The sequence below is a fragment of the Uloborus diversus genome, chromosome 7 (assembly GCF_026930045.1).
Source record: "Uloborus diversus isolate 005 chromosome 7, Udiv.v.3.1, whole genome shotgun sequence".
Taxonomy (NCBI): Eukaryota; Metazoa; Arthropoda; class Arachnida; order Araneae; family Uloboridae; genus Uloborus; species Uloborus diversus.
The window spans coordinates 78,555,706-78,579,368 of record NC_072737.1 but is presented as its reverse complement, the minus strand read 5'-3'; positions in this window follow the sequence as shown (position 1 = coordinate 78,579,368).

Below are 23,663 nucleotides of genomic sequence, written 5' to 3'. Positions count from 1 at the left end.
GATAAATTTCACAAAAATGCAATTGTTTAAAATCTAACTACTACTCTCGCCCTCATAGCAGAGATCTGAAACTAATCAAGTTTGTTAACCAACATGTTCGTCTAACATATGAAATAAAAAAATCGGTGTCACTCCTATTACTTTCGGAAATATAATCATTCGAAATTAGTATGTTATGGAGTTATTTATAAAAAGACTTTTCTAATTCCAATGGCTTTTTGCACGGTTTATTTTAAAATTTAATATAAAATTACAGTAGTGACACCTAAAATAATATGTTTCTAATGCTTTTTATAAAAAAAAAGCTTTATAAAAAGCATTAGAAACACAGTAAATCGATATTAGGTACAGATGGACGTATTGTGTAATGTGCATTACGGCTAAAATAGTCGTACTATATTTTTTCAACCATACTAATTTTTTATCTTATTTACATTAAAAATGCAACTATTTATAACATAATGTCTTAAATAGTGATGAACATAATGTATTATATAGCGAGCGACCATTCAGAATCTGAAACATAATTTGAGGATGATGTAGACTAAAACAAAGAAAACATAAAAAATCAAATCACCCAGTTTCAGAAAGACGGTCATCTCTCATTGATATCTGGTAATTTTGTAGCACTAAAGCTTGGGAAAACATGGTATCCCTGAGAAATAGTAGAAGTTGACCATTTGCAAGTAAAGGTCAAATGCATGGCAAGAAGGATTGGAATAAATAAATTTATTTCACCGGAAAAAAGGCGAGTAGAAGGTATGATATTCTAAACATATTAGGCACAATAGATTCACCTGTACCTATATAAAAACGAGCATTTTCTATTCAAGATAAAGACGCTCTTACTGCCCAAAGCTGATTATGTTAAACGTAGCTTCTTTGTATTAAATTAAAAACAAATATGGTCAAAACACTATCTGGGTGTGATAAGATTAAATTAACAAAATACATAAACAAACAAATAATATAATTTTAAAAAAAATAATAAATGGAAAAAATGCACCACAACATACTAACTTCAAATGATTATATTTCCAAAAGTAGTAGGAGTGACACTAATTTTATTAGTTTAAATGTTAGACAAACGTGTTGGTTGTCAAATTAGTTTCAGATCTCTGCTATGAGAGGGCTAGTTGTATTCAGATTAGCAAATGGTCAAATTCTACTAGTTCTCCGGAATACCATGTTTTCCCATGCTTTAGTGCTACAAAATTACCAGATATCAATAAGAGATGACCGTCTTTCTAAAACTGGGTGATTTGAATTTTTATGTTTTCTTTGTTTTAGTCTACATCATCCCCAAATTATGTTTCAGATTCTGAATGCTCGCTATATAATAAATTATGTTCATCACTATTTAAGACATTATGTTATGAATAGTTGCATTTTTAATGTAAATAAGATAAAAAATTAGTATGGTTGAAAAAATATAGTACGACTATTTTAGCCGTAATGCACATTACACAATACGTCCATCTGTACCTAATATCGATTTACTGTGTTACTAATGCTTTTTATAAAGCTTTTTTTTATAAAAAGCATTAGAAACATATTATTTTAGGTGTCACTACTGTAATTTTATATTAAACTTGAAAACAAACCATGCAAAAAGCCACGAATTAGAAAAGTCTTTTTTTAAATAACTCCATAACATACTAATTTCAAATGATTATATTTCCGAAAGTAATAGGAGTGACACCGATTTTTTTATTTCATATGTTAGACGAACATGTTGGTTAACAAACTTGATTAGGTTCAGATCTCTGCTATGAGGGCGAGAGTAGTAGTTAGATTTTAAACATTTGCATTTTTGTGAAATTTATCACATAAAAGTTCCAATATCTTCTGGCGCCCTTATAGTGACACCAATTTTATGACATATTTTTGATGTATGCAAGTGTAGCTAGGAATTGATGTAAAAACGTTGGTGCCATCATGAAGGCGCTTTGAGAAAATTGGCATTGAATGTAGTAAAAAAATTCATTTTCGGTCATTTTTAAACGGAGTTTGTGGCCGTCGCCCTCGTAGTGACACCGATTTGACAGCTGTAATAGTATCTAAGAAAATCATATAATAGTATAGAATTTAAAAATCCATGTCATTATAGGGGCGCTTAAAGCAACAAGAACTTTAAAATCTGCAAATTTGAAAAACAAGCAAAAATGTGCCACGCCCCCTAAATTAAAAAAAATAATTTCCTAAAAACGGTAAGACAGACAAATCTCATATTTTGCACAAACATTACATTCATGATAAGGAACAACGTTTGCAAAAATAAAGAAAATTATAAATGTCAACAATCACAACCTGCCTGATCCTTACAGACAATGGCTCTTAAAATGCATTTTTTTTTTCGAAAATAATGCAGTAATATAATCTGGACTTGTCATTGATGACGTTACATTCTAAGTCTATAATGAAAAACGCATTTTATTTCCCTCATAAAAGGCATGCAAAAACATTCTAAACAACATACGTTTCTATTTATTTAGATGATTTGTAGTAAATTGTGGTGATTAACAATGCTATGTTTTTTTATGTTTGAATGAACATTTTATGTGAAAAGGTTTTAATTATAAAAGCATATTCAAACACACACACATATTAAAGGGACTAAATTACAACTCCTACTACTACTACTACTTTACGAAAAACTTACTAAAAACTACTTTGATATATTCGAAAGTAGCAAAGCTTTGCATGTAGAGCATATTTTTGTGATATCCTCATATATATAATAGCCGAGGGACAAGTAACGCTACTGACGTCATCAACAATGCAATTTGCGCCACGGCATTGATAATATGTTGTAGTAATGATTAATATGCAGGGAAAGGCTTAATTGTGACAAGGCTTAACTGGATCTGGTAATTTACTGGTAACTCTGGTAAAAAGTGGTCGACAATGAACCCTATCTACTGGAGCTTAGGGTTAATCAACTGGAGTTAGGGTTAAAATGTCAACTATCAAAATATCACAAAAACAGATAATTGGTTCTTTCAAATGTAAAAGCAATTTTAACACGTCATGTCTTTACGGGCGATTTTCTAGTTAGTTACTTAATACGTGTATTAAGAAGGAAAAAAAACTAATGATTAAACATGTTACTTCAGGGTTGGAAACAAAATTTCAAAGATCAAAATGGTTTCTTTCGTTATTAGTAATAACAACAATGCAGTTTTAAAATAAAATGTTTTTTTTTTTTTCAATAAAAGAAAAACCTCGCCATTAAGTATTGTGTTTCAAGATATTCAAAGAAATACTCTTTGTGTTGTTACTATTGAGAAACTGAGTTGCATTTTCTTTCTAAAAATAGAAATCATTCAAATTCCAAACATCAGCGTTTAAATTTAGAATCTTAAAAGTTTTTTCCTCCTTTCATTTTGGAAAGTAACATAAGAAAATCAAAAGGTTTGGCGTAACAATAATCTTTTTAACGTTCATTCCTTCCGTTCCGTTTCCTCATATCTTTTTAAAAAGGCTAATTTCTGTAGTTTGTTCTATTATAATTTAGCAACAGCCATTTATCTCTGAATTAGGGGTCAAAAAATTACAAAATGTAAATTTTCAGAAAATTCCCATTTATGACTGAAAACAAAAAATCATGGAATTTATATATAAATACTCTGTTTTTTACTTCCTTTTGCAAAAAAGGGAAGTATTGTATTCGCGAAAAGAAATTTCACTCAAAATTCGGCCTTAATTTCCATTTGCTTTCCCCCGAGTTAATGTTGATTTTTTTTTTTTCAACCCAGCCTTACGCGGATAAGTGTCTAAGAACGTATAAACACCCGAAATATCCATTTTGACATTCCTCGAGTTATATACAACGACTTTTCTCGTGACGTCCGTATGTACGTCGCATAACTCAAGAACGGTATGCTCTAGAAAGTATAAATTTGGTACGTAGACTCCCAGTGGGGTCTAGTTAGCACCTCCCCTTTTGGTTGCTTTCGGATGTTTCTAAAGGGGTCTTTTCGCTCTTTGTGGAGGGGAAATCATTGTTAATTTCGATGTATACTCAGGTGGTGTTATAATTTGGCTGACACTTGGCGATATATCGCCAGTCCTTTGGTCGCCAAGTTTTGTCGCCAAATTAGAGACAAGTTTGGCATTTTTTTTTTTAAATCTGGTTTTTATTTGGCCACTGGTGGTGATATTTAGAGAGTAAACTATTGAATCACATTAAAATTGCCAATAATTGGAAAATGACATTAAAATTGGAGTAAAAGGAAGTCATGTGAGGCACACATCAGCTTGTTTTTTTTAGTTTCTAGGACTAAACAGCTCTTCTGTAATATTCAACACTGGCACTAAATTTCAGGCAATTATTTGAAGAACGTTTTAAGACATTACTTTTAACTTGGTGCAAAGTACAACTAAAATTGGTTTCGGAGAAAAATGCATTTAAAGATTTGAAAGAATTAAGTGCATGAAAAACTAGCCAGATTTTAAAGCACGAAAAATGAATTATATTTCAAAAAGTATTAACGAATTTCAAATTAGGATTGCCTTAATTAATATTCCTCAATTAAGTTCATTGAAATTTCATGGAAAAGCACACACTTCCAGTATCGATAGCCAACTTCCGGTCCGTTCTTGTTGATTTTACTTAGCGAAAAAACTGCAGTATGTTCCAAAATACTGTGAGTTTAAGCAAAAGGAAGGTATTTTTTAGAAAGAAGAAATTTCAAGCATTTAGAGTATGAAATTAAAAAAAAAATCGCCATTTTCATCAAAATTGGCGATTAATAGGTACTATAACTGGTGTAGAGTTACACGTAAGTTCTGGAAGATAACACCAGGGTAATGTAAATATATAACATTACGTTTCACGAATTTCTGTACAAGGTTGCCCCAGAATTTTCTGTATAAATACAGAGAAATAGTTCGAAAGGTTATACACATGAGCAACAATTAAGATTTCATCTGGCTTTCTTGGACAGTTACTCAATTTTAACTGTAAGTTAGTTCATACCTCAAGTTAACTATTCGATGGTTTAAATTATTCAAATATATTAAATGATCAAGTAATAATTTCCTTTTATATGTTATAAATTGATAATATAAAAATTAATTAATAGGTTGCAATACTTGAAATCTCGTTATAACAGAATATAACAAGCTGATGTTTGCCTCACATGATTTCCTTTTACTCCATGTCATTTCCCCATTTTTGGCAATTTTAATGTGATTTAATAGTTTACTCTCTAAATATCATCAAAAGTGGCCAAATTGAACAGATGTAAAAAAAAAAAAAAACCGCCAAATTTGTCACCAAGTTGGCGACAAAACGGCGACCAAAAGACTGGCGATATATCTGCAGTTGTCCGCCAAATTATAACACCACTTGAGTTCACATTGAAATTAACAATGATTTCCCCCCTCAAAAAAGGGGCAAAAGATCCCTTTAGAAACACCCGAATGCAACCAAAAGGAGAGGTGCACAAGTAGACTCCACTAGGAGTCTAAGTACTAAATTTTAACTTTCCAGGACATACCGTTCTTGAGTTATGCGACATACATACGTGCATCCTGACGTACGCACATACATAAATACGTACATACAGACGTCACCAGAAAATTCGTTGTAATTAACTCGGGAATCATCATTATGGATATTTCGCGTGTCTATACGTTCTTAGGCACTTATCCACGTGTGGTCGAATCGAAAAAAACTCAATATTCATTCGAGGGTGAGTAAAATGGAAATTAAGGTCGATTTTTGAATGAAAATTTTTTCGTGAATACAATACTTCCTTTTTTGTAAAAGGGAGTAAAAATAGCAATTTCATGCAAGAAACTCTTGTTTTTTCTCTTCTTTACACCTTTTGCTTTCAGCCATTCGTTGAACACTTGACGAAATAAGCGAAGATCAAAGATCTTTTTTCTTTGTTTTTCTGCTATGATCTTTGATTTCAAACGAAGATAAAAAATAAGTAATATAATCAAAAATAGATATATGAATTTCAGTTTAGGAGGAGCTGTTGTGAGCTGAAAATTTAAAAAATAAAATAAGCAAATTCGACCAAATTTCAAGCTTTCTTTTGAGCGATCCAAAAGGTAAAGACACATGCATAGTTGCAACGAACTAAGAACTCATTAATCTTCGCTGTAATTTAAAGTAGACATATTTGTGACAATATTAGACACCAAGTATACTGTCTAATTAGACTGTTTGAAAAGGATAAGTATTCAAGTCAATACTTTTGAAATTTACTTGTAATAAGTCTACATATAATGCGAAGTGAATTCAAAAAAAAAAACTTACACACACACACACACACACACACACAAACAAACACACTTCTTTGAATGTTTTGAGAGGTTAACAAATTTTAAATCAAGTAGAGCATCAAAGAAAAAAATATTAAAATGCCATCAAAATGTTTGAGAAAAGCACAGATTAATTAAAAAAGTATTGTTAAATGCGCCAGTGAGAAGCAAAGGGTTGTAAGTCGACAGTTTCAAGTTTTGAGTAAAACGCGTTTAAAGATAAGGTCCTAGGTAGGCTGCCATTGAAAAGTTTTTCTAAATCAAGATCCATAGCAACACCTAAAAGGGCGAATAGTATTATGTCTTGCCCCAAGACAGAGAAGAGTTAAACCTACCACTTGTACTGGTTCTCTCCCAATTTTTAATTTTGCCACTTACGTTCCTTTGTTTCTCACTGCCTCAAATGATCATTAAAAAAGTTTAGAATATAATTTGTTTTTTAAATAGCCAATTAAATTTACACAAAGAATGAACTTCATTAATGAAATAACAAATTGCTTCCCAAAGTGTCAAAGTACATAGAAACAGACACAAAATTTTTTTTTCGTTTTCTGAACATCGTTATTTCCAGTGTCTCAGTAGCTAATTTGACACTCGTGTTTTCTAAAGTTTATGCGTGAAAGAAATTTGAAACAAAGAATTTTTGTTAAATGCTTTCCAACATTTATTTTAATTCTTTGTATGATTGTTTGATTCACGAATCCAGATTCTTGAATGGAAATTGAAAACAAGTTAAATATTTAAAAACAGGCTGCCCTGTTAAGAAAAAAAAAAGCTTAGTTACTGAAAATATATTGAGTTTACTAGACTGATCCTATAAAAACATTCGATATATTTCTTTTACCACTGGTTTCATATTTTATTACTCATGGGAGAAACTAGGATTTTTAAAATAAGCTGAAGAGTCACGTTTCTTTTTAGTAAAATATATTATAATTTTAAATACAAATATTTATGTATTTCTTTTTAGTTTACGAGTTTAGTACCATCGGATTCTTTTCTTATGGCTTATAAACAAATGGTAAATGCTTAAATAAGAATTCGTTAGCTAATTTTAGAGCAGCTTTTTTCTCTCACGACTTAATTTAATGTATTATTATCAACGCACTAGTTTAAATGAAATGATAGACTCTTTTTTTTTTACAACTTGTAATGTAGACCTTCCTTTCTGTCTGAATATGTAAAACACTCATTACATTTCAAACTTGAATAAAGTCAAAATACTTTTTCACTAGTAATCATATCAGTCAGGATTCCTCTTAAAGAAAAAAAAATGGATGAGAAAATAGTACCCACTGTTAAAATTTGAGTGAAATTGTTAAAATTTCATAGAGATATTTAAAAACTTGATTTTATATAAGATTACAGCGATTAAAGACAAAACTTTCTTACCCCTATTTATATCATTATTCAATTTTATTAAAGGCTTCATATTCAGAATATGACAGAAAACTCTCTGTTACTTCTTAGCATTCACACATATTCCATTAATAAAAAAAGGGATTTGATAAAAATAAATCTAATAAACAAAGCAATACTTTCATGAAAATTATTCGTACTAATTTGTTCAGAGCTTTGTAAAGGTCATGTAAATCCCAAGATTGTCAAATTTTAATCTGGCTTTTTGCAGTTCACTCCTTTTCATCGGCGATTCGAAAACTCGCTTATGACTCTTACCTGGTGCAAAAGTACCTCCCAATGCAAGCAAGATCCAATGTTAATTTGTGGATTTCTATAGGAGACATACACACATATATACATATAGAATACATATTCTCTGAATATACTTACCACTAAATAACTTACTGAATATACCTGCCGAGATATTCGATATTCGAGTTGAACCGAACCATTGTTTCGGTCACTCGTCTGGTCAATGCTAATTCGGTATTGGCTACCAGTTTGTTTGGCACTCCGGGCTTCCTTAAGAGGTTCTCCACCTCCAGCTCAGTCACTCCTGTGCCGAGCTGATGAGTGCTAATAAGCACGAAACTGCAGTCCTCGGCTGGAATTGACTGAGCTGGCGGTGTATTTCATGTATTTTTGCATTGCCCTGGCTATATGGCGGTAACTTACTGAATACATATTCTCTGCTTTATTTATTTGTAATTATTTACTATCGAATTCTAGATCACTGAAAATCAGGTCATTAGCCAGCTCCAATACGTCTTCCCAATACAGTTCAAATATGTAAGAGCAGAGCATATATCAAGATGAGCAATGTTCATGATTTGTCCAGAATCACAAAAATTACAAACGCGATTTTGTGCATTGAAGTATTCCCGTCTCAATCACATTATGCAATCCTTGTGATAACAATTTGGAAACCTAAACCTTTTCAGCCAAGAGAAATTTTTGAGATTTTTTTACCAATATTAAATATTCTCTTTCATTTCATTCCAAACCTTTCTCTCATTTTAGAATAATTATTTCAACCAATACAATAAGCATATTGAAAGTATAAGAAGAAAGTAAGCGTTAAAACTAGTAGACCAAAATGGTATTTTGGCTTTTGGAAAAGCTGGTTGATTAAAACTTCTTATCAAACCACAGTTGCCATTAAACAAATGAGAAAAGCTTTAATTTTCATCATTGTAAGCATGTGATGATGAAAATTCTTAAGTGACTTACGTGACAACCACTAGTTATTTCAATTTTCCGTCTGCTGTCACACTGACAAGATAATTAGATATTATATTATTACCTGATCTAAATCGGAAGCTTTTAGTGAAAAATCTACACAATATGCATATACTTAGTTGTCTACCCAATAAGAGTGACGTCAACATTTACGGGGTTCTTCCTTTTCTTTCATATCTTTTTATGATTAATGTTCCAGGAAAAAAGAAATGAAAGTAATAATTTGCATTTCCGTTTTCTTAAAATACAGCTGGAAAATATTGTCAAAATAATTTAAGTATTTCAGTTCTTCACTTTTTTAAAAACATTTTAGTCGAATTCCATAATTTAAATCTGAATTAAATAATTTTTCAATTTTAATTTACGTCACTTGGTTTTCTAGAAGGTTTGAGCTAGCTGTTAGCAATTTGTGTAGCAATCTTAATGCTATGTCTGAACCATTACATCATAAATCAGTATAAATTTCTGAAAACAATATCTAATACAGACACTTAAAACTTTAGATAAAAGTTGATTCAGTATCTAGGGAAAAAATGAGTCGGGGAATGCCAGGCATGGTAAAATTACGAAGCAATGTTAAACAGTAAAGTATTTTATCTTACTGAAACGCCATCTGTATTGTAATATTTTTTAAATGTAAGTAAATGTTCAAAATCATTCCACTATTTATACTAACCGTTTTAAGTCTTTTCACAGTTCTGTAAATTTCTCTAAATTTTGACTTAATGATAATCAAAATGTAAATCTATCTTCTTTTAGCATTTTTAAAACCTAATCACTCTTATAAAATCTAGCTGTAAGGATTACAACAAGCAGACAGAGTGGTGTAGTGGTTAGACGCTGACCTCTTACGCCTAAAAGCTCAGATTTGAACCTGACTCCAGTCGGTGGATTTTCAAGATGCAGAAAGTGGATTACTCTTGGCAAAATTAAATTCCTATCTCAGTTTGACCCCTGATGTCTCCATCTGGTGGAAAACTTGACGTCAAAATTCTCGTGATAAAAGCACCAGCCGATAGGGGTACCACCTGAAAGACTGGACGCTTTACCGGAGGGATCGCTCTATTAAGAAAAAAATACACAAAATTTATAGTGTACTTCAAATAAAGCTTTGACGACACATTTTATCAAAGATTTCCCTTAAAATGTAACTAGTACACTTTATGAATATTCCTTTTTTTTCTTTTAGGATATAAAAAAGAAAAAATAAACAATAGGTATAATGGACCGGTTTTCAAAAGTAATATATGATAAAAAAAATACTTACGAATAGCGAAAATATTATGCAAAAGACTTTTATCGAAAAAAAAAATAGAAAAGAGCATTGAATTCTTTGAAATGAATATTTTTTTTTTCAAAACCATGTGGTGCATTTTTCTTTTTGAAGCATTATGCGAATGAGTATCATTAATTATTTCAAGGCATGAAATGCTTTTAGTGAAATTTATACCAGGCTCTTTCTCTTATTCGCGTGTCCTTCGGATACAATGATGGATGAATTTTGCTTACAATAAGAGCTTTCTCATTAAAGAGATATCACACACCCTGGAGGTGTGAGCAATTGTATATAATAATGTGAAGATAATTTTTGTTCTGCTGTTATCAGTCATGAAAAATGATAGAGCTGAAGTAAACTTAACTATTTGGTAATTGTTGTCACTTTTAATGAGATTGTTGTTTTTAGAACTGAAATACATCAAAGTAATTCTGAAGAACCTAAACAATAATTATCTACACAATAAAGAAAAAAAATAAAAAAAATGAATTTGTTTCAGAAAAATTTGAGTTTTTTCAACCATCAACGATTGCAATCATGTTTTTAAACTTTTTTTAGGGGCGGGGGGGGGGGGGGTTATGATCTATATTGATTAATCTATGTTTCTAATAGTAATCTTGTATAAATTTCGGTTATCTTTTCCGATTTTTTTTTGCACTGAATTACGAGATGGACACTTACTTATCAATCATTGTACATCCAAATTTACACAATATTACATGAAGGAAATATAAAAAAAAAAGAATTTCCAGTCAATAAAAAATATAAGCAATTGTAATATTAAAAAATTAAATGAAGCTAATAATTTTTTTTAATTAAAAATAACTATATATTTTAAAGATTTTTTAAAAAAAATGTTTTCGTGATCGATATTGATTACTTTCTGTTTCTAAAAGTCATTTTGCATAAATTTCGGTTATCTAGTTTGTATAATAGTAACATATAACTCCAATATCAAGGGTTTAATGATTATTACAAAACTTTTACTTTGCATTAATTTTACGAATTGCAATTCAAATTTTATTAAAGTAAGAACTATACGTATGACTCATTTTTTTTACGATTTGATTATCACATTTTCACTAGTAACATTAGTGGAACCAAATAACATTACATTGCATACTAATTATAAATAAACACTTATAAATGAACTTTTAATTAGAAATTAGGAAAAAAACATCTATAGCTTTTGTTCTAGTGATTTGAAAAATGTTCTTTGGGTCTATTCGGGTTGTTAAATAAATATTTAGTCCTTTCTTTAGAAAGTAAACGATGAAATGAAAATTGTGTGTCTCTAAAATTAATATATAAGGCTCTGGAATGATTTATTTGTTACATCATAACTATATTCTTAAAACAATATTTAAATGCAGAAAAGTAAATATTTGCACTAGTTTTATTGAAAACGTCTTATTACATTAAAATATTTTTTGTGAGAGCAATTCATCCCTTAGGGTTTAAACTCTCTTCATCAAGTTAACAGCGTAAAACAAGATGAAACATTCAAATTATAGATTTGTACCGATTTTCTAAATTTTGTATTGGAATAAAGTGGAAGTGAAAGCGAAAATATTTTCGAAAAACCGACACATGTTATGAATAACTTTAACTATTTAAAGTATTTTTTGCTGTAAATTGAAAAAAAAGAAAGAAAACAATGTGCTTGACTGTTCCACTTAATAAAATAACACAATCGGAGTTTGAAAATGAAAGAATTGAAAAATCTTAAAACGACATTTTTATAGGTTGTTTTCTATAGAAAACGGAATACACTCAAACCTGCATTTGTGCCGTGGATAGGGACCGCATAAAAAAGTTCGTTTTAAAGGGAATTTTAAAAATAATTTTGACAACTAAATCTCAATATGATTAACAATTCCCTACATCGCAAAAAAAAAAGGTTATTAGACAATTACGTTAACATTGGAACTAACTTCAGAAGCAAATTATTTTAAAATAAAAAAAGAACCGACTTCAAAAAACAAGAGAGAACTAAAATGTAAAAAATAATTGGTCATACTTAAATACGATTTCCTACACGTATAAATCAAATTTACAATTATTCAATTCCAGTACAAAAATTAAAAAAAACTAAACATAATTATAAAATAAACACTAATTTTAATTACTATAGGATGAATTATTTTAATAACTAAATAATTAAATACGATCTCTTCATTTTTAATAACCATTTGAAGTCGGGGCCTTCTATAAACTACTACCTAACGTAACTGAAAACCCACCAAATCCTGAGTTAAACACTAATATAACAAAAAGCGAAAGTCTTTAAAAACTAAACCTACTCAGTTACGTTAGGTAGTAGTTTATAGGAGGCCCCAGACTTCAAATGGTTATTAAAAATTAAGAGATCGTATATAGTTATTTAGGTATTGAAATAATTCATCGTGCTGTAATTAAGATCAGTATTTATTTTATTATTGGGTGTCTAGTTTGGTTGATTTTTGTACTGGAGTTGTAAAATGAATTTGACTTATACGTTTATGCAAGAAATCGTATGTATGACCAATTATTTTATACTTTTTAGTTCCTCTTTGTTTTTTAAAGTCGGTTCTTTTTTTATTTAAAAATAATTTATTTTTTGCTTTTTAGTGATGTAAATATAAAATAAGTACGTTGAATAGAGTATGTAGTACACTCCTTATGCACATCTAGAGTGAGAAAGCGTCTAGCACAGGAGTCTGAAAACAGCTAAGGTGAGCAAAATCGAGAAAGAAATAACGCACAGCGTCTCGGAGACTTCCGAAGACTGAAGAAAGGCTTTTTCAATTGCGCAATGATTTACAAAGAAAACTGCCTTTATGATGAGTTTGACTTAATCAAAGTATACGTTCCGAAATAAATTCACGAGTTACTAAAAAACAACAGAAATCGCTTTAACTTTGCTCATATAATTTGAAGAGTTTTCTTGATTTTTCAAGGATCCAATCTTCAGATACTGACCTAAAGACCATGAGATCACCTGGGAATTATATACCTTTTCAATCGAAAAAAAAAAGAATTTTCTAAATTGGTCTATGCGTATTTGAGTTTACGGGGAACATACATAAAAAGATTCCAACGAATTGAGAACGTCTTATCTGAAGTCGGTTAAAAAAAGAAAAAATCTTAACACGCATAACATTTTATACGGTTGGCACTAAAAACTGAACTTTGTTCCTCTCCAGGATTTATTTGTTCGGTAATTTAATTAGAACCACTTAAACGTCAATGGTTTTCCTAACTATTTTATACTTCAGAATAATACGTGTCACGTCACTCGTGAAAAAGTCACATTTTTCTTTACTTGTCCACGTTATAGATCAACACCACACTAGAAACAGAATATCTACTGTGATGTTGTACATATGCAGATCAAAATACTACTAAAGCAATGATATTAAATGAATTTCCTGTTTGCTTTAGATGAGTCTTTATTCAAAATTTGCAATATGACAACTAATGATTAATACAGGGAAAATATTTAGGGGTGGGGGGTACTCCACCGAAGCAAGAGCCCCCTAAAGAGGAAAATACCTTTGTTTTATGGGCACTTTCTTTAACAATGGATTTTATATTTAATCGTTTAATATTGATATTAAATGAAGTTTATTGTTTTTTGCCCATAACTTTTTTCTAAAGAACAAATATGGTGAAGCAATGGTTTGGGACCTAAATTAGATCACTCCTATCCATTAAACAAAAAAAAAAAAAAAAAAAAAAAACCCGTAAAAATCGTTTCACTAAGTGAGACGCTATGAATTTACAAACAACAAAGCACGAGTATGAAATTTGAAGAGTTCCCTCAATTTTCTCCAGTTTCCCTTATACCGGACTTGAAGATCATTAGACGACCGGGAGAAGTATATCTTTTCAAACAGAAAAAGAATTTTCGTAATCGGTCTAGGCGTCTTCTAATAACCGGGGAGCATATTGCATAAAAAAGTTCCAATGAAGTCTGTTAATCAGTATTGCCATAACTGTAAATTAAACTGACGGCATCATGAAATATTAAATCTAGAATACTTGTCAAACTTCAAAAATCGGACACAATTACGATATATTTATTAAGGAATATAAAGTTAATCGTCGGAGGGAGGGGAGGGGAATTTTTGTCTTCCATATCCCTAGAACACTAAATACATTTCAAAACTGATATATTAAAAAAAAGCCTTTAATGACTAAATGAAGTTATTTATTAGCAAAACATTTTTCAGATTAAAGTAATTAGTTCAACTATTTTCGTAGCAAAATACAGTTAATTTACTGATTTACTACGTGAGTAATAAATTTAGTTAAAATTAACAGGCGGTTCCTTAAAATCAAGCATCTCGATGCGTGAAAATTAAATATTGTCACTACAATATTGTTCAAGACAAGATTCCTCCGTCGAAAAAATGCACCGTTCACGCCAAAACCACGTGACCTGTGACGTTTCGCGTAGCTGACGAAAGCTGGTTTAGCCACAACGTATGAAAATTAAACCTTCTTAGATTTCTCCAGGACCCCTCATCAGAGCCAGACAAAATTAACATGGGACCATCTGGAAAGTATACCCTTCCAAACAAAAACGAATTTTTCAAATCGGTCCAGTATTCTTGGAACAATACGAAAACATACATAAAAAGCCGCAAGACGAAATCATAACCTCCTTTTTTGAAGTCGGTTAACAAGTACATTCAAATTATGGGATAATAGTTAAAACATTTACGATGCTTTCTAAGGACATATCAAATTTTCCTTAAGGAAAAAAAAATGCTTTTAATAAAAAATGCTTTTGATAAAAAAGGTTTTTTTTATTAAAAGCAAATTTTTGAAAAGCTAAAGTTATATTTTAAAATTTAAATTTCATATGTTACATTTTTTAAAAATATTATATATTCCATGAATTTTTTAAATCACGTTTGTGTTGAAAATTATCTTTCTAAGATGCTGTTTGTTAATTTTACTGCAAAATGTCACGCAAAAATGAGAGTTATAATACTCTAAAACATTTTATTAAGTACACCCGCAGAAAACTGAATTGAATTTGTTCAATCAGCCAAATCTCGTTTTTAATAAAATATGTTGAAGCCATTTAAGGGGTGTGTGATTTTTTACGTCAATGAAATGTTTGCTTGATTTTTTTCAATGATTGGATGCGGGAGATTAAAAGCTTCAAGGAAATTACGCCATTCTTTATTTTTATATCAACACAATTTCGTAACACGATCTCCGAGGATTAAGATATGTGAAACTGCGTTATTGAAATGCTCATTTTGCAAATGGTATTCTGGTACCTAGTAATTGAAAAAATAATCTTGGACGTTGATAGACGGAAGAGATATTAATTTAAGTTTTCTTTGAAATTATATTAGGCGATAGAATCAGTTTTCTGAAAAGAAATAGCTTTTGAAGTGACAGGTTGAAAATAAGGTAAATAAAGCAAACATCCTGTGGTCATTAAGGCAATGGATAACCTGCAGATCTTTTAAGTTTGATAATTGAAATTTTCTGTAGTATTAAATTGAAAAAACTAACGCTGTAAAAAACGCTTGCGCGTTTTTCATTGCGTACTAGTGCTTTTTTTTTTCATTTTTATCATTTAATGTTTCGGTACCCTTTTTCATAGCAATCAAATCCTAGATTTTTCGTATTTCATATCATCCAGGTTATTTCATTATTCATTGAATATTAAAAATAATAATAAACATTGACATGTTGTTCTCAGCTGGAAAATATAATAGACTAGCTGTATCTCATGATGTTACACGACCTAACTCAAAAAAAAAAAAAAGCGATGTCAAACGTCAAATAGGCAACAGTCAGATCTAAACAAACACTCCTATTTTAGTAAGGGCATTAGTCCCAAAAATGAACATTCAAACAAGGGCATTAGTTAAAAAAAATAACCATTCAAATCAGGACAACATTTCTAAAATAAGACATATATATACTATTGAGTAATTAAATAAAACCTTTAAAAATTGAGTTACATCTTTACTGCCTTCTTTGTATGTAGAATAATGTCAGAAATAGTTGTGAAGGAGTTGATGGTGTGTGTTCTGACTAGAACATGTGATTTGAGATGTAGTTGTGGTTGTTATAGGTGCATGCTTATTTCATAACTCTGATGTTTTTACAGTAATCAAATTGATGTTCTTTCCGTTGAGCATTATTACTTTAAAATTTAACAATTCCATCTGTATTAAGAATAAGTACCTGTTTCATTAGTATGATTCGATTTCAAGTAAAATTAAGTGGGGGCAGAGGGATGTAATATAGGGTAGACACAATGTTGAGCAAAATAAGCAATGTATATGGGGGCGAAACAAGTATTTTTATCCTTCTGAAAAGAAATAATGTAAAAGTGAAAGAGAAGATGAAAATGATGCTATGTCTGCTCTCTCTCTCTCTTGCGCAAACTCATCTTCAAAGATAAGGGCGAGTAGGAACAAAAGTATCTTAATTACGCTCGTATAAACTACACTAGTAATAAAAAAAATTATACAAAAGCAAATAGTTAAATTATGAAATGCAGTTATTTTCTATCCTTTTTCTGGTGCCCCATAATCGAAGGTATTCCGCGTAAGCAATCTTGTTCCTGATTTAAAAAAAAAAATAAAATAAAATTCATGGCTGAAACATATTGTTTTTAGTATTTAGATTTATAGGACTCGAACTCTAAAACTCTAAATTTTATTTTACACTACATTTTTATATTTTTTCTTAATCATATCCTTTGTAAATGACAAAAACAATAATTATTCCTCATTTCTAGTGCTTTTATCATACTAAAATTGTCTTACACTAAAATTAAGTTGAGCTATGCTTTATCAAGAAGGACAGATTTGAAGTTGAAAATTCTCCTCATGTGAGAACAAGGGGCTGTGATAGCCCGATCGGTAGAGTGTCGGATTCGGGGCCGGAGGGTCCTGGGTTCGAACCTCGATGGTCGAAGACCCACCGTCGTCATTAAAGGGGACTGGGCGACGTTAAAAATGCTCGGGGTCTCAATGTCCTCCAAGTGAAACGATACCTCTGGGGGTGCTAGCACCAGGTAGCTATTAGCTCCTGGACTAGTTCTAAATTCTCATTAACTGTTCGATCCGGTGATGGTGCTGCCATCTATCGGTTTATAAAATAATGGAGGCAAGACACTTAGTATGCAGTCCTCGACATAAATACAGTTGTAGTCAGTTGTGACTCTGAATAGGAATAGGAATGTGAGAACAAAAAAAGTTAACTTCTAAAAACGGAAAATTATCATGAATGCTCCTTAATATTAAAATATTTTTGTACGACAACTGAAAGAGAACAAAAAATTTTTTGTTCTCTTTCAATTTATTAATTTGAAAATGTTATAAAATTACATTAAAAAATACTGACAAGGATAAGAAAATGGACAGACGCGTAGGTGTTCTAGTTTTGATGCGTAGGTGATGAAGTATAAACGGAAAATAACAAGATACTTGAAAGGAAAACTATTTTTTTTTCTGCTTTATTAATGTGGTTTCATGCGAAAATTTGGTAATAATTTCTTCTAAATTGCTGCTTTCTATTATGTTTTTAAACCATGCTCTCTTTTTTAATATTTTGATTAATCCACCACTATTCTGGTTTATTTTAAGGATGATGAATATGTTTTTACTTGTTATAGTTATAAGTTTTATTTGAAGTCTTTTCTTCAAAATAATTAAGATAATTTTGAAGTTTACTGTTTCATAAACTAGGATTTTTTTAGATCAAAAATATGTTTAACTTTGTAAAAATAAAAATTTTAATGTACATTTACTTTTATGCTCTATTTTTGGAAACAGTTGCGTTTTGTTTATTTTTTTTAAATATCGTTTATTTTTTTTTAAATATCATTTCAAAATAATATTGAGAAATTTGTTTTCTTTAAAAAAATTTTCTCCACCCATGAAACTAAAACAAAAATATGAAATGCAACATACGCTATAAAACTATAGTCTTGTGAGAGTGCGTGTGTGTTTGTGTGTGGGGGTATGTGTTTGTGTGTAGGGGTTATGTGTATGTGTGTGTAGGCATGTGTGTTTGTGTGCTGGCATAAGTGTGTGGGTAGTTGTGTGTATGAATGTATGTGGGGGGGGGGTATGTGTGTGTGTGTAGGCATATGTGTTTGTGTCTGTGTGCAGTCATGAATGTGTGGGTAGTTGTGTGTATGTGTGTGTGCATGTTTTTGTGTGTGTATGTGTTTGTATGTGTGTATGTGTGTAAGTGTATGTGTGTGTATGTGTTTGTATGTGTGTATGTGTATGTGTGTGTAGGTGTATGTGTGTAAGTGTATGTGTGTATGTATTTGTGTGTATGTGAATGTATTTGTGTGTATGTGTTTGTGTGTATGTGTGCGGGTGTTTGTGTAGTTGTGTATGTATGCGCGTGTGTGTAGGACATGGATGCATCCTGGAGACGGTATTCGTTAGAGGTGCAGCATTGTGAGGAGCCCGTCGACGGTGATGGTGCGGAGGGTGGCGGTGGGAAAAATCAAAGGAACGTCAAAAACAGTCAAATGAGAACAATAAGCAATCGTGATTGCTCAAAAAAAAAAAAAAAAAAACTACTTGGTAGAAATATAGAATAAACTTAATCTATATAAATAAAACAAAGAATATATTTGTACATTTGTGTAAATATAAATGTGTGTGTATGTATGTATATTCCCTACACAAATCCACAGTTCACGCCGGATGTCGACCAAATCTGGCAGGGATGCACTTGGGCACCTGGGAAGGAACGTAATGATTTTCAAACGCCAAAAGAGAACCGAATTGTTCGAATTTTAGTTTTTGATCTCGGAAATAGCATTTTTCTAATAGGAGGCGAAAAAATTCTCACAAAAATTGAAAGAAAACATCCATTGTGATACTTAATTTTTTTGCATCAAATAAAATTTGTTCCAATGTTCCAAGGTATCAGAATGATTTAAAACTGCTTTTAAGAAACAAATTTGATGTTAAAATGGAGGTAAGCCTTCAATTAGAAATTCATTGTTGATCACGGTCACACTCAACAATGCTCTTATTAAAATTTGAAGCGTGAAAAAAATCATTGAGAAGAAAACTCTTGTCACCTTTTTTTCTCGAATATGAAGAAATAAAAGTTCTGGCTTTTGTTTTGCGGCTTTTACTGTGTAATCAGGAGAGATTTTCTCAGATTAAAGATTTTCTCTTTTGCTTACTTTTTCGCAATTTGTCGGGAACTTTTAAAGTTTTTTTTTTTTTTTTTAAATCAGGTCTGATTGTTGAACACACGCCACTTGACATAACTTTTATTTTCGAGGAAGTCCGTACAAAGCACAGGGCGATGCAGCTAGCGTTGAATAAAGCAAGAACTATTTAGAATTGTTCATACTGAATACAAATCATTAGAATCACAAAATTTTGTGTTATGTATTAGGTTTTCTGCTTTTGTACATTATACTAAATTTGTATATTTGGAACGTAGATAATTTTCGGCAAGAGAAATAACGTGTAACGTACCTAAAAACATTTTCACTTTTATTTTTTAACTTCTCCGTTGACATCCAGTAAAATTGCAATAAGGTTTTAAGGACCCCCCCCCCCAAAAAAAAAAACCAGATTACGTAAAATTATATAAAGCGTATTGACAAGAAAGTTGAAATAGTTTGTGAGTGATGTCGTTAAACGCTGTTAAGCATTGCTCCGCAGTCAATACTAATGTGTTAAGACAGAGGATGAAAAATTTACATGTTGTTCCTTTTGTTACCTTAATATATTGTTTCTTAATACAGAGTGTTCTGAAATAGACTGACTGTTTTCAAAAATTTATAACAGAAAAACTTTTGATGGTAATACAAAAAAAAAAAAAAAAATCTTTCAGAAAATTCATGTGGTGGGTCGTAAGTTTTGTCCTACAGAGTTTCAAATTTTAGTTAAAGAATTTTTAAATAGATGGCGGGCGATTAAGACCGTATGACCGTAAATCAACGAAGAAAAAAAAAACATCATAGTTTTCGAAAAATGATTTTTATAAACAAAATTATACAACAATATTTTCAAAATGTCTACCACCGATTGCAACCACATGACGCAATCGGAGGAAAAATCGGTGAATTTCAATCCTTCTTTTTTGACTTAAAGTCTTACTATCTGCAGCACCGTTAAAAATAATAATAAAAAAAAACTGAAATTTTGAACAATGGGGAAAAAAATTTACTGTTCACCACATCAGTTTTTTGCAAGAATTTGTCTTTTACTATTAAGTGTTTTCCCATTATAAATTTTTGAAATCAGTCAGTCTATTTCACTACACCTTGTAGCTAAATATGTTAACAATTCAAATTCTTAATTTATCTTTGCCTTTTAGTACAATAAATTGTTGAGGTTTGCTATGCATTAAAAAGTTAAATTTACAATTATAATTTTATGTAATATTACGAAGCTCAGTTGAATTTATGCACTTATTAGGCATTTATATAAAGATTTCGTACGTTATTCATCAGAATAACATATTTTTTACTATCTTATACTTTTGGACGCATTTTTTTGAAATCGATTCATCATTGCACTTGACGTAACCTTTTCTCAAGCACTAACCTTCCATAAACTTCTGAACTGAATCACTTAAGGATCAATTGATTTCCTATAATGTATTGCTACTTTAGGACACAGGTTTTTTGCATTAAGAGGGCAAGAAATCATGTTTCTCCAAAAGGTCTATTATTCTTCACTGAACTGATGGTACCTGGTATTAATAGTTCCCTTTTAGTCTACTTTCTCGTAAAACTAACAAATATTATCACGGAAGGAGGCTTAATGCATCGTAAAAACATTAAGAAACTCCCTCATAAATGATTAAAGTAATAAAATACAATGAAATATTCAGTAATTTCAAAATAGGGTATTGAGGTGGAGGAAGAACTTGTCTGTCGGTCAAGTTGTTTCTCGTAATAATTTTTGTGCAATTCGCAACTCCAGAGCTCGAACACGCTACCTTGTGGCGATTAATAATACTAAAGAAAAAGGTAAAACATTCCATTCCACGTGTTAACTTTGGGGTAAATTACAGGCTTCAGACAGTTTGTGGTGTAATTTAATTTCAGAAGAATAGAAAAGAAAGCGTCCCACAAACACGATGAAAAATTACTGTCATTCACTAAGCGTCAAAGCAAGTTATAAGTTACGGCTTGTGTTTGTTTTACCTTTTTCATCCGCCATTAAACAGTAGCTGCATCGCCCCCTATGGTTTATTGGATTTGCGAATTAGCCCTATACAAATGAATACTGAAATGAAATGAAATTTACTGAAAAGAATAAATGCTACTAGGGCTGTTTCCATGGACACTTTCGTCCCCGGAAAAAGCCTGCTTTTCACCGCAAATATTGAGCATGAGACTGAAAATATATATTAAAATCAAATGTCTCGAGCTGTATCATATTTAGCTGAGATGATGAATGAAGATGAAACAGTTAAACTCGATAATGTCAAAATCACATCTAAGATGTGAAACTTGAAGTGAGATCGCGACATATTAAATTAAAAACATATTTAGACACACTGCAGTGTGTCAGCCAAGTTCGGAAATCAGGCGACACATATGCCAGTGCGTATCTTACACGAACCATTTCAAGCTACTTTTGACTCCCTCATTTCTCAAAAACTATTAAATCTACGTGCTTGAAATTTTGTATGTCTAATAGAGCTGCCTAGCAGACCTATAATCCTAAATTTCATAAATGTACCTCTTATAGTTATGGAATTATTACTATCTGAAAAGTGTCATTTTTTACACTCACTCACCAAAATGTTTACGAACTTCTAAGTGTCTCACATACTTGAAATTTGGCATAAAGATAGATTTTCATGCATATGTAAAGGGAAAAATCTAAAAAGTCAAAAAAACTACATTAAAATAGCAAAAAACTACGCTATTTTTTATGAGCATCACGGCGTAATCACTTCACCGCGCGATTGCAAAATATTTCCCCAAATAAATCAATACAAATGGGCTCGTCAAACGTTGCCAAAACAAGGTTGTTGAAGTTTTAAACTAACAATTTAATTTCTATCCAAAATGAGGCTTGAAACAATACTTTAAGTTTTGCTAAAATGAAAAATGATCCATCAAATAATTAAAATTGCAAATCTAGAGCGAAGCCTTTAAAATCAAAAATAATTGGCTTTAAAATTTTATAAAAACTTTAGATCTCAATTAAATGCAAACTTTTACACGAGGAGCAAAAATGGCAGCAATAATTTCAACAACTGAGAAATATTTTCGAAATTTCTGCGTATTTTACGATCTACGTTATGATAATCACCCCGAACAATCAAGAAACTCCAGACAGATTTTGAGATGGGTCTTAACAATTTTCCTAATTGTCGACAAATTTGAAGAAGACAAAGACCAGGAGCTAATGTACGTTGGCCTTGCTGATAAATGGGAAAACAGATGATTATTACCCAAAATTGGCTATCGCGCCAAGTCCCCAGTTATCAGAATATCTTCATAACTTCTAATAAAAAGAAACCATCAACCAGTTAAACCGCAACCAGTGCACCGTAACAGCAAGGGAAAAAAAGGAAATCATGTATTTGTAATATATGCTTTTGCATTTATAAAAAATGTCTAAATTAGAACATAACCTTTGATTTAGCTTTTCAAAAAGTAATGATATCCCAACAAAACATAAATGTGGAAAAGAAGCCAAGTTTGGTTTAAATGAGGTGCGGGAAAGACGGTGTCACCGACAAAAAAAATCTAAACAGTTACCAAGTTCCATAGCAGTTCCTCATAGAAGTTGAATTTTCCCATGTTCTTCAATTCATTTAGAAAGCAATTTTTTACTTTCTTTGATATTGGATTTAAATTTGGAAAGTTTGAAAAAAAAATAGTGATAACTAAAACTTGCCGCAAGTTTAAAATCCATTATCAAAGCAAGTAAAAAAAATTTTTTCTAAATGAATTGAAGAACATGGGAAAATCCAATTTCTATGAGGAACTGCTACGGAACTTGGTAACTGTTTAGATCTGAACTTTTTTGTCGGTGATACCGTCTTTCCAGCACCTCATTTCAACCAAACTTGGCTTCTTTTTTACATTTATGTTTTGTTGGGATCGTTGCTTTCTTGATTATCCAGTCAGATAAGATTGACATCACTGGGATTACTTGATAGCGTGGATTGTGCTAATGGTAGGTTCACTGTAAGATGTTGCTCACACATTGCTGCGATCATATATTTCCTGTCTCATGCTCGATATTTGGCAAAAATAGTAAAGCCTGCCAAAATATTGAATCGTCTGTTCATTGATGAAAATGTCAGTGTCCTTGTGAATGAAGAGAGTGACGAAGACTAACCTAACTTAAAAAATCATCATAATTGTTGAATATCTAATGCCAATTATTTAATATAATTGTGTTAAATGGTGTCTAAATTATAATAAAGTTACTTTAATACTCGAAATTTTTGTCCTTATTGGATCAAGACTGAAACATTATTCCCAATA